Here is a 12,881-nt window from a genome sequence, read left to right as displayed (position 1 = left end):
TTGCCTGTACCAGAGTTGCTGAGCCCGAGGCAGAGCTTAAGGAGACAGTGGCCCGGGTTGGAGAAATGTTTGTCCAAGGTTAGGATTTAGTGAAGAAGGAGTTGGCGAAGCGTTTTCCTTTTGAGGATTTTTCTTGGGTAGAGGACATCCTCCTCGAGGAGGACGATGAGGTTGAAGGGGAGCATGCTAAGACACTCTTGCCATCTGGGTTTCTCCTAATAATATAATAGATATAGAAAATACTAATGTAATGGAAGCTCGGACAAATGATCTTGAAGACTCTTCTCCTATGTAATCTTCCATGATTTTAATGAGAATATCTTGCCATTATTTTTACCAAGTGTTTACATACTTTGCAAATAATCTCTTTAAAGGATTGCTCAGGGGGTTAAGATCCGATCGTGACGCTTGGTTATTGGCTTGACTAATGGCCATGAAATAACTTAATGAATTTGCAGAATGAGACTAACAACCGGACATGTGGTATGGCGGATACTCGTCCTATGGCTTGGGAATGAAATCAATCAAGATTGATACCTGGCCATGAACTTGGCGGGTTCCCGTTTTGTGGCTTGGGCGTCGAATGTCTTGTTTAGTGGGATCAATGTCCAGATGGTCCGGTGGAAACCGCCTTGTGATCTAACTTGGCAAAACCCTTCTTGTGGCCCTGTTTAGTGGGAGCAATGCTCAGATGGTTTGGCAAAAATCACCTTGTGACCTAGCTTGGTGGAATCCGCCTTGTGGCCTTGTATAGCAGGACCAACGCCCGGATGGTAGAGGCTCGCACGAATGCCTTGTTTAGTAGGATCAATACCCGATCTTATGGCCTGGATTATACTCTCCTTAAGGACTTTGTCTACTGGGTTCCATGCCCCGATAGTCTGACAATTCGTCTTGTGGCCTTTGTTTCCACGGTCCAATGCTCAGATTGTAATCTAGCGGAACTCGCTTTGTGACCTGGCCTGGCGGTACTCACCTTGCGGCCTTGATTTACTGGGTTCCATGTCCTAATGGCCTGGCAATTTGCCTTGTGGCCTTTGTTTCTACGGTCCAATGCCTAGATTGTGGTTTGGCGGCACCCGACTTATAGCCCTGATTTACTGGGTCCCATGCCTAGATGGCCTCGCAATTTGCCTTGTGGCCTTTGTTTTCACGGTCCGATGGCCGGATTGTAGTATGGCGAAACCTGCCTTTTGATCTGGCCTGGTGGTATCCGCCTTGTGGCCTTAATTTACTGGGTCCCATACTCAGATAGCCTGACAATTTGCCTTGTGGCCTTTGTTTCCACGGTTTAACACTCGGATTGTGGTTTGGCAAAACCCGTCTTCTGACCTTGTCAAGTCTCCTTAATATTTTGGAGGAAAGCAATTCCCTCGTTCCTTGTCATTAAAGAACACAACATATGAAAAATACTTCGGTAACTTGTTATTAATAAAATTTCCTCCGGTTGCAAATATTTCGGGAGTGGGGAATCATTTGGCCATCTAGTTTGGCCAGCTTACAAAACTATGGGAGAATGACCTTTGAGACTTAAAAGGTGTTTTCCCAACTTATCGGATTGGCCATTACATCTTTAGTCTACTTACTTTCCATGATCATCTCTAGACCCTTCCATTATTGCATGTGTAACCCTTATAGGCTCGCGATCAGGGATGGTTTCAGGAGTTGTTTTCTCAGGATTAAGTCTTTTCTCTTCCCTGCCTTTCCTAGTGAATTTTTGAAGAGTGCTATCCCTTATCTGCCTCCCAATCTCATCCTTTAACTGATGACACTCTTTTGTTGTATGTCCGTGATCTTCGTAGAAATGGCAGTACTTAGTCCTATCTCGTTTTCCTGTCTTCTCGGGGTTGAGTTTGGGTGGCCACCTAATTTCTCTGTCATTTTTCTTAATCCACATTAAAATATGAGTCTCTCTCGGACTTCTGACTGTGCTTTTGATTTGCCCTCTTATCTTCTTTTAACGCCTAGATTTCGTCATCCAGCCTAATATATTTCTAAGATTTGTCTATCAACTGTTGATACATTGCAGCTGGATTTTTTATTAAGGAATCTATAAATTTGACATTGCGGGTTCCTTTCTTCAATGCTTCACATGCTATTTTATAATTCAATTCTTCCACTTGGATGGTTTTCACATTGAAACATAAGATAAAACTCCTTAAAAACTGAAAACTCCTTAAAAACTAACCTTCTCCCTGACGAATCTTTCGCAAATCAGGGAAAGATTTTTAAGAGGTATACAAGTAACAAATCTAGATTTAAATAACGCGATAAATTGTGTAAAATTTTGGATTGAACCTAGACTCAGATGTTGGTACCATTTCTGAGCTAAACCTATAAGTGTCGATGGAAACACCCTGCATAACATAAAATATTTACGTCCTGAAGCTGCATGGTCGTCCTAAAGATGGCCAAGTGGCTTTTAGGGTCTACTTTTCCATCATATTTGTCCAAAATGGGCAATTTTAACTTGGTGGGAAAGGTTTCTGCTAAGATCTTTCTCGAAAGGGGCGAAACATTATCTAGGTTGAAATCTTCTTCTTGCTCCTTTTAGTACCTTTACACGGCCCGTACTAGCTACAAGTCAACGCTTTTCAAAGCCTCTTCTGATTTATCTTCGGATTCGGCCCTCCTATTGGACTGCGTTTTGACCACTTCTGTTTGTGTCCTTGGGGTGTCTACAGATGCTTCCTCCCTTCTTTCGGGATCCGTTTTTTATGCTTCTTCTCGAGCCTTATACTATCCAAAGATAGCCTGCAGCCTTTGAATATACTGGAGTATCTGCTCATTGTTTAAGTTGTCGAGGTCTCTTTGTTGACCATTGGGGATGTGTTTTCTCTGTTGTCAAGGGTAGAGAAAACAATGATTCCTTGGTTGATAATAATATTAGTAGCAGCTCGCAAACTACTGATAATCTTGAAAGCGAAAAGAGAGAGATTTATTTCTGAGAAAATGAGTAGGAGATCAATTGTAATCCAAATGAATAGTATTCAAAGGATTTTTCGATAACAGAACCAAATGATGTTGTTGAGATTATATTGATGACGTGGCCGGAATAAAATTGTGCTGTGATTGGGTAGAACTTAGAAGGAAGAAGATGTGAGGTGGTGGTGGGTGATGATGTGGCCGAAATAGAACTGTGTTGTGATTTGTTAAAACTTGCAAGGAAAAAGATATAAGGTGGTGGTGGGTGCCCACGACATCCACTCTGATGCTCAAGTCAGTATCTTGAAGAATAGAGAGAATGTAATGAACTACTTAGAGTTTAAGTAATTTTAGAAAATAATGTACCTTTATTTCTATGATTCTTCCTCTTTGATACTGTAAGAAAGTGGAGATAAATACGGCAATTTTCGATAATGCAGCGGTAATGTGGTCGGCTGTCTGATAAGGGACATTACCAGCTAATAGATTGGTAATATCGAGATTACAAGTGTAATAAGATATGCCGAGTCGTGCTTGATAACAATAATTTCATATCGAAACTCATTCTGTTGAGAGAGGGACGAGTCTTGAAGAATGAATCAGGTGTTAGGTATATGGGTCTCCTTTTTTTCGGGTTGACGTGCATTTTCTACCCATCTAAGTCCTTGTCATGTAGTTTTCTCGTCACCACGCAGGTTTACTTGGGTTTGTTATATAGCATTAGTTACTTTATTTTAAATGGTTTTTATTAAAAATAAAAGTTAAAAGTAATATATATATATAGTGAAAAAATATTTTAAGTAATAATTAAAATAATTAAAATGTTAATAGTTTTTTAATAAAATACGACCTATCATATATAAATATTTTTAACATAATATGCATTTTGTCAATTTTTTTTTATTTTTACATATAAATAAAAAATTTAGAATAACTTAAAAATAAATTAATGAAAGTAATTTAGAGTGTTTAAAAACTTTTTTTTATTAATTTATAATAATACATTAGAAATTTTTAATAAATTGAATACTTATAAAATTAAGATGGTATAATTACTAAATTTATAAATTAGGAATCATAATATAAATTTTTATTCAATTTAGAATTAATATTAAAATTACATTTTCAGTTTTTTATTAAAATATGAATTAATTTTCGTAATTTTTTAATTTCAAATTATAATAAAAAATTAACTAAAAGAAATTCGAATACCAAAGAAAATTATTTTCACCAATTTAAATTTAAATGTAAAATTAATTTTTATTTTAATTATTTGTTGAAAATTTTTTATATTTAAAGTAATGCTAATATTAAAATACTTAATATTAATAAAAACATTTTATTATCATTTTATATTTTTATGATTATATAATTTTTAATTAAAATTAAATATTAATTTAACCATGTAATTAATAAATATAAGATAATTTAAAGTATTTAATGGTCCAAGGGATAGAATTGAGGGAGATTCATTGCTAAAAAACAACAAATTAGAAGCTTACATGTGGCATGCTTTAACTGAATCATGTTTGCATTGGGTCAATTTATACACGAGAATTAAATCCTAATTTACTAAAGCTCTAGTTTTGAATTGAAATATCATAATCTTTCATTTGTGTTTATGATAATTTATAACATAGTGGTTCATGTTTAACAAAATTCATAATTTAGTTTTTATTATTTTGATAATAAATAATTTAATTATTAAGATTTCATTATATTAATAAAATAATTTTTTTTAAAAAATTCACAGTTAAACTATAATAATTTAATTTTTTAAATTTTAATTTTTTAAAATAATTTAATCCTTTTAATTTTAATAATTTATAACAATTTAACTCTTATAATTTTAATATTTATAACAATTTAATCTCATTAGTTTGAGGGGATTTCATTAATTAACAGAAATGCATGACTTTTGTTAATAAAATAAAAATTTAAAAACTAAATTGTGGATTTTGTTAAATGTAAGAAATTATATACAGTAAATTACCCTTTGTTTTTCCTCAATCAAGTTCTTCATCCAAAAGCAAACATCACTCCTTGATCTTCTAATTAACCTCTTTATTCGATTGCGCTATATTGCTGTTATCTTTATTTTCGATCTCAAGAAGTTGCCAACCTTTCTAAGCGTGGTGGGTGTTTTTTTTTTTTTTTTTTTGTCTATTTTAAGCATCAATCATAAATTTTGCTCATCTTATTAGTTTTTTTAAAGTTTTTAAAGTTTTTCTTTGTTCTTGATGTTTGAGATTAATGAAATCTTCTATTTTGGGTTTATGATCAATCCCTTTTCTATCTGGCTGAGTTCTTTTCATTTTTAATCAATGATCTATATGCATTTGAGGAGGAATTTTACAAACTTACAAGCTTTTCGAATTAATTTTTATTTTTAATAAAATCAATTTTTAATTTTTTGGTATGAAATAACTCATTAGCTAGTTCTCGACTTTGAAAATACGATGAAATCTTTCGGAGATTTTAAAAAGTTTGTTTGTTACTTCTTGCTATTAGATTTTAAATTGATATTGTGATAAAAGTATAATAACGAAACTTTGTTGATAACGGTTGGTGTCAAACTTTAGCACTAATTGAAGAATTTTGTGCAATTAGTGATTTCTTTATTGATACATCATATATATATTCACAGCCTTAGATCATTCTACAATAAGACTTTTAGGAAATGATGTATAAACAGTTGGAATAACAGAAAAGAGAGAGAGATGAGTCTGAGAGGGAAAGGGAAAAACAAAAGAAAAAAATAACTTAAGGAAACAATGTCGTTCTGCTTTATTTGAAAATGCACCATTTTTCCTTTTGTTGAAACGATGCCTTTTTCTGTTGTGATATAATCTTTCACATTCCCCCCACAAGATGAGCACAGGTTAAGAGAGGGAAGACTCATCTTGGCGAATAGAGAGTGAAAATGGAGAGCGATGAGAGCTTTAGTGAGATAGCGGTGATATGATGTTTTGAAGGGACATGCAATGGTAGAATAAACCCTTATTTGACCTATTTGCGGACGATGTGACAGTCGATATCTAAATGTTTTGTTCATTTGTGAAAGATTCATTCATGAAAGACGAGTTGGTGGCAATGTGCTAAGTGGCTCAGTTGTCGCAGTGAAGCAAGGCAAGTAAGGGAAAACAAATTTTGAGTTCCTTGAGAATATAAGTGATCCATTAGAGTTTGCATATGGATGAGGCCATGCTTTTGTATTCGGTGTCTACAGTAGATTGATTTTACTAAAAATTAATAGGCACAGACAACTTAATTATAAAAGACATAGGATCTGTATGACAACAAATATCAGCATCATCTTGTACTGAAGTCAACAAAATCAGATAACCAACTTGATTTTATCGATATTCTGGTACTTCTTCTAAGAGAAATGATTTCTGTTTCTGAAGTTGAGTTACTAGGTAACCTGGTAATATGGATATTAGGTGAATTCTGGTTTGAGATAGGCATGACCGATAAACCTTGGGCAGTAGGCATATCATGTGAATTTTGAGTTGGGATGGGTTGAGTAGGCAATGTTGAATATGAGAATGATTCTATAATGGGAAGTGGTAAAGATGGTGAAACATCTTGTGATGAAGAATCTTTGAAAGGAAAAAACTCTTTCATGAAATATCACATCTCTTGAAATAAAAATATGATTGTTATGCAATTTAAATAATTTATAGGCTTTAAAACATAGTGCACAACCAATAAATATGCTTTTAGAAACTCTTTGATCAAATTTATCTTTGCATGGTTTTACATTTTGCCATAGAAAATTTCATGAGGTGAGTGCCAATTTAGGATTAAACTGGGAGTTTAATTGATTATGTATGTGACTGTCAGAATTAACTCTCCCCAAAATTTTATAGGTAAATTTGAATGCATTATTAGAGCCCTAGCTATTTGGAGAAAATGTTTATGTTTTCTCTCAACTATACTATTTTGTTGAGGTATATATGAGCATTTTCTTTGGTGAATGATGTCTCTATTTTGAGAAAATTCTTTACAGTATTGATTTACAAATTCATTTCCATTATTTGTTCTAATAGCTTTAATAAATTTTGAAAATTGAGTCTGAATTAATGCACAAAAATTTTATAAAACTTTGAAAATATATATTTTGTTATGAATTAGAAAAGTCCAGGTAGCTTAGAAAAATCATCATAAGAAAATACTTAGCACAAGTCATGCTAGGGGTAGAGTAAGGACCCCATAAATCAATATGGACCAATTAAAAACACTTAGTAGTATTAATTCTGTTCTTAAAAAACATCAATCTTTATTGTTTAGCTAAGGGAAAAATCCAGTTGGGATACTGCTGTGAGTCTACATGAATATTGGAAATGTGGATAATTTTTTTGTGGAAGGGTGTCTAGGTCTAGAATTCCATAAGTATGTTGAATTAGATTCCGCAGCTACGCAAGTCTTATTTCTTTTAAATGGTACTTCTATGGGTATTCTGGTATGAGTGAGTAAGTTGTCTAGTTTGTATAATCCTCCTTGTAAACTATCAGTAGCTACAGTCTTAACTTGGTCTTGTACCAAACAATGAGAATGGTAGAAAACAACAAAAAGATTTGTGAACTTAGTTTGCTCAAAGATAGTAAATTAAACCTGAATGCAGGTGTGTAAAGAATATCATGTAATATGAGATTACGACTAAGAATGATGCTTCCTTTATGTGTCACAGATTGGAATTTGTCGTCAGGGAAGGTAATTATGGTTTCTTGCTATAACTTTGTAGGTATAGTGAATAGACTAAGGTCATTGCACATAAGTGTAGTAGCCCCTGTATCAATAATCCAGCGTTTAAAATTAACAACAGAATTATTAGAGATGATTTTACCTACATATTCTGAATATAACACGCAACTTGCTTCATTTGTATTTGCAATATGGTTTTGATTCCTCATACACTTTAGTATTTCTTGTTGGAGCTGAAGCATGTTTGCCAATCCCATACTTAAGTCATTGTGGTTTTTGTTTCTAGTCTTTAAGGGGGTTAGGGATACAATTGCAACAAATGCATTGCCTTTCTTTTTCTGTTTTTAACTTAGAGAGCCATTCAGGATAACAATGAATTTTAAAACAAGTATCCTTCGTATGCCCAATAGTGTTACAATGAGTGCATACCTTATCATCTCTTCTATTAATTTTTCTTTTCTTTGCAAGAAACTTTTCACTTACAGATTCATTAAAATTTCTTTGCGTGCTAATTGCAATAGTAGTATTGAAGTCAATATCAATGTTGTGTGAATCTTTTTGTTTTTCGACTCTAAGAACTATTGCATAAGCCTTGTTTATGCTTGGCAAAGGATCCATAAGCAAGATATGGTTCTTAACATGCTCATAACTCTCACTCAATCCCATTAGGAACTGAATAGCTTATCATCATTGTTAAAATCAGTCATAGTTTTAGCAGAACTACAATTACAGGATGATAATGGCCTTAAACAGGCCAATTCATACCATATTTTTTTTAATTTTGTGAAGTAAATCATGACAGACATGTTTGATTGGGTGAAACTACTTATCTCTTTCCTTAGCTGGTAAAGAAGTGGACAATTTGCTTCATTGAATCTCTCCTTGATCTCCTCTCACAACTCCTTTGCAAAGGTAGCATAGAGAAATGCTTCTGCCAATTCTTTTGAGAGAGAGTGAAAGATCTAGGAGGTTACCATGCTATTCGATTTTAGCCATTTTTCATAGGAGGCTGAATCAGTATTAGGTATTTCACATTTTCCATTTATAAAACCAAGCTTATGCTTGACTTTAAGAGTAATGATCATAGATTTGCTCTATGTGAGATAGTTGCGACCATCCAATGGCACAGTGACTAATACCATTCTTGGATTGTTTGACTTATTAATTGAAAGATTCTTCATTTGGTTTGATTGTTTGGATAGTGATGGGAATGCTGCTTTCAGTTGAGGGATTAGCATTTTATTCAAGGATTTTGGCCATGATTGATTGAGGATGAAGAAGGAAAGAAGAGTGAAGAATATATCTATTTTACTGCTTTGATACCATGTAAAACTTTAGCATTAACAGATGAAAGTGATTTCTTTATTGATACATTATGTATATATATATGACCGTAGATCATTATGAAATCAGACTTTTATAAAACGCTAATATATAGCTATAATAATAGAAAAGAGAGAGAGATTAGTGGGAGAGGGAAAGGGAAAACAGAAGAAAAAAAACTTATGAAACGGTTTTGTTATATTTCATTTGAAGTTGCACCATTTTTCTTTTGTTGAAACAATGTCATTTTCTATTGTGATATAATATTTTGCCGTTGATAATTTAATCGTTGGTATGTTAGATAGTCAATAAAAGCAGTTGATAACTTATTTTAATAATTGTTTTTTTATAATTTAATCGGTAATTTTTTTAAATTATCATTTTTTGTATTATGTGAATAACTAAAAAATTTGAGAGTGTTTTTAAATTTTTCTTCGACTCTTATCGGTTAAAATTAATAAAAAAAATTAACTAGTAATTTTTTTAAAAAATTTTAATATATATATTTTTAAATTAAAAAATTAATTAATAAAATTTTTCATATCACTTTTTGTTTATTTCATTTTAGTGTCTCATTTAAAACTTATATGTAAAAATTATTATTCTCCCTTGCTACAGGATTTTAATAAAATGTGAAAAGGTTATTTAGAGTATTGTTAATAAGACTCAAATTCCTTAAAAATTATTTAATTTCCTCTTAACCATGAAAGTACTTTTCTATAACTCATACGGAAAAGATTTCTTAGAAAATATTTTTTATGAAAAAATAAATTTAAATATATAAAAATTTTAAAGTAATATTATACTATTTTTGCTAGTATTTAACGCCAAATTATAACCATGAAAGTACTTTTCTATAACTAATACAGAAAAAATTTCTTAGAAAATAATTTTTTTATGAAAAAGTGAAATTTAAATGTATAAAAAAATATATTAAAGTTCTTAAATATGATTTAAATTCACCATTAACAATCAATATCTTAATAATAATAATTATATATAATGTATAAATTCTAAAATTGAGAATCACTTAATAACACATATAAAGAGACCCCCACCAAAATCTTATCCATTTGTGCATAGAGTTTCAACAGCAGCTTAGACTTATGGTGCCATAATTTTTTTTTTTTTTTTTTTTATGTAAAACTGGATGCGTATATGTATTTGTTTTATTTTTTTTTAAATATATATAATTTATTTATTGATCCTCTAGGGTTTGTTTGAGTTGGATATATGGGCCTTTTTATTTAGCCCAAATTGTAATTGGGCCTCAAGTTGCTTCCTCTGAATCTTTCAAGAAAAGCTTTGAGCAGACTCGCTCTTAATTGGTTGCGGCTCATGGCCGTATCTGATCAGCTTCCACCTTTCAATGGAAGGGTAGGGATCCGGATTTCTACATTTCGCATAAGATTGCTATGGACATTTAGATCCAGAAATTTAAATTTAAATTTTATTTTATTTTTTCAGTAAAATTTTTTATTTTATTCGTTTTAAAATTTTTATTTTATAAAAATTAAAATAAAATCCTTAGAGAGATTTAAAGTAATAGTAGAAAATTCACATTTATAAAATTTTATAAGTTGAATTAATTAATTCACTTTTAAATTTTTAAATAATTTAATTTATTACCTATAAATACTATTTAATTTTATATATATAGTTAAGATTTTATAAAAAGTAAATAATCTAATTTATATCTTGATGACCGTTAGGTTTCACCACTCCGATATAAGGCTAAGCCCAAGATGACAATTCTGATCCAAGGGTCAAAAGGCCTCTTCAATGAGCTGGCCTGGACCACACGACCTTGAGGTCGGGCCTCCCTTGGGCCTTAGTCCCCCCACACCTAGCTCGGTTCTGAGGTCTAGTAGGAAAAGAGACAACCGGCCCATCCATCCAGCAGATCTGTTACACACGTGTCAGGGGGATATTAAATGGTCGTTTAGCATGGAACCGACGTCTGACATTTTAGTACGTACGTATCCGTATGACAGAGAAAGGTCACCCAATAGTAACAAGGCCGTTAGACATCACTAGCAGTCAAAAGAAAAGAATAAAAGGAGAGGAGTTCCCTCCTCTCAGACCAAGCTTACCCAACCATTGTAAACTCTATTTTCTCTGGATCTCAGATCATCAATTGGCACCGTCTGTGGGAAACAAAGGAGATATTTTCATCGCCGAAGTTTCACTCTTACAAAACCCACTGAGATCCACAATGGCCAACCATAACGAAAACAACATTACTAATACCCTCAATGATCTAAGCTCTGCCCAGGAGGAGCAACAGTTCTCTTTCTCCAGCCCCGCAACTCCCAATAATCAACAACCAACCCCTTTTAATCCCTCACCGAGCTCGGCAGGGAATGTACCCGGAGCTACCTTGTCTAACCAAGACCTTCAAGTCATGGCCCTCCAGTTATAAAACACCACCCACTGGCTGAGGCAGATGATGCAGCAAAGGGGCCTCAGCACCCCCTCAAATGTGCTGCCTGTGATAGAAGCAATCCAAACCAACGAGCCCCAGCCTACCTTAAATCACCCCTAAAAAAACAACAGAGAAACAGGAGAAAGAGGCAGAAGGACCGGTGAAGAAGAAGAGCCAGAAGCTAGAGTCCATGGGAGAAGGGTAAGGGAGTTGATAGAAAATGACGAGGCGGACAGTTACTCTGCCAAAACAACTAGAAGAACAGCGAGCAAAGAATGGAAGGAGGAGTATAGCGTGGAGAAGAGACCCAGACAAGAGGAAGAGAATGTAGATCAAAAGCTGCAGAAAATGAGAGAACAGATCTTGGCCGAGTTGGGAGCGAAAGATCACAATCAGGCCCTCTTATATGCATCCTCGCCCTTCTCGAGATGGGTGCAACAGGAGGCCATCCCCAAAAAATTCATGATGCCACCTATGGCCGCGTACGACAGAACGGGAAATCCCAGGGAGCACGTCCTTAACTATAAAACCTTCTTGGAGCTGCAGACCTTATCGGATGCCTTAATGTGCAAGGTATTCCCCACGACCCTCACGGGGCTAGCAAGAGCGTGGTTCAACAGCCTAGAAGTTGGAAGTATCAGGAGTTTTGGAGATTTGGCCAACGTCTTCATCAGCCGGTTCATAGCCGGAGCTCCAGCTGACAGGAAAACCAGTTACTTGGAAATAGTCAAGCAGAGGAGGAACGAATCATTGAGGGAGTATGTAGCCCGTTTCAATACGGAGGCCCTGCAGATTCCCGATCTGGATGAAGGCAGAGCAGTAGAAGCCATGCAGAAAGGGATGACCTCCCCAGAGTTCTTCGGCTCATTGAGTAGGAAGCCCCCTACCTCGCTGGCGGAACTGATGAAGAGGGCAGAGAAGTACATAAGGCAGGATGATGCCTTGATGATGAGCAGATTCGCCAAAGAGGCAGTAGATAGGGGAAAAACTCCAGAGGAAAAGAGGCCGGAAAGGCACGAAAAGAGGCAAAATAAAAGGCCCGAGACATACAGACAACCTTGGGATCGAAGGGACCAAAGACCATTTCCCCCTCGAGTTCCAAACCAAAGACCATTTCCCCCACGAGTTCCAGAGACCCTGACCCCTCTCAACGTCTCCCGAGCCGAAGTGCTCATGGCAGTCCAAAACAAGGAATTTCTCCAATGGTCGAAGCCCATGAGGGCTGAAGCAAGCCAGAGAGATCCTAACAAATATTGTTAGTACCATCGTACACATGGCCATGACACCAACAATTATTACCAACTGATCAGCGAAATCAAAAGGCTGATAAAAAGGGGACATCTCAGGAACTTTGTGAAAAAACCGGAAGGAGAGGGGCCTCAGTAGAATCCTGCAACAGAGAGACCCTGGAGGACGGGAACAGGGCCGGTGAATGATGGCTCCAGTGGAACCATCAATATGATTGTCGGAGGAACTGGAGGTCGGATGAGCAGGAGAGGAA

This window comes from Manihot esculenta, chromosome 12 (genome assembly GCF_001659605.2).
Source record: "Manihot esculenta cultivar AM560-2 chromosome 12, M.esculenta_v8, whole genome shotgun sequence".
Classification (NCBI taxonomy): domain Eukaryota; kingdom Viridiplantae; phylum Streptophyta; class Magnoliopsida; order Malpighiales; family Euphorbiaceae; genus Manihot; species Manihot esculenta.
The sequence above is the reverse complement of the archived record's forward strand: the minus strand, read 5'-3'. Positions refer to the sequence as shown.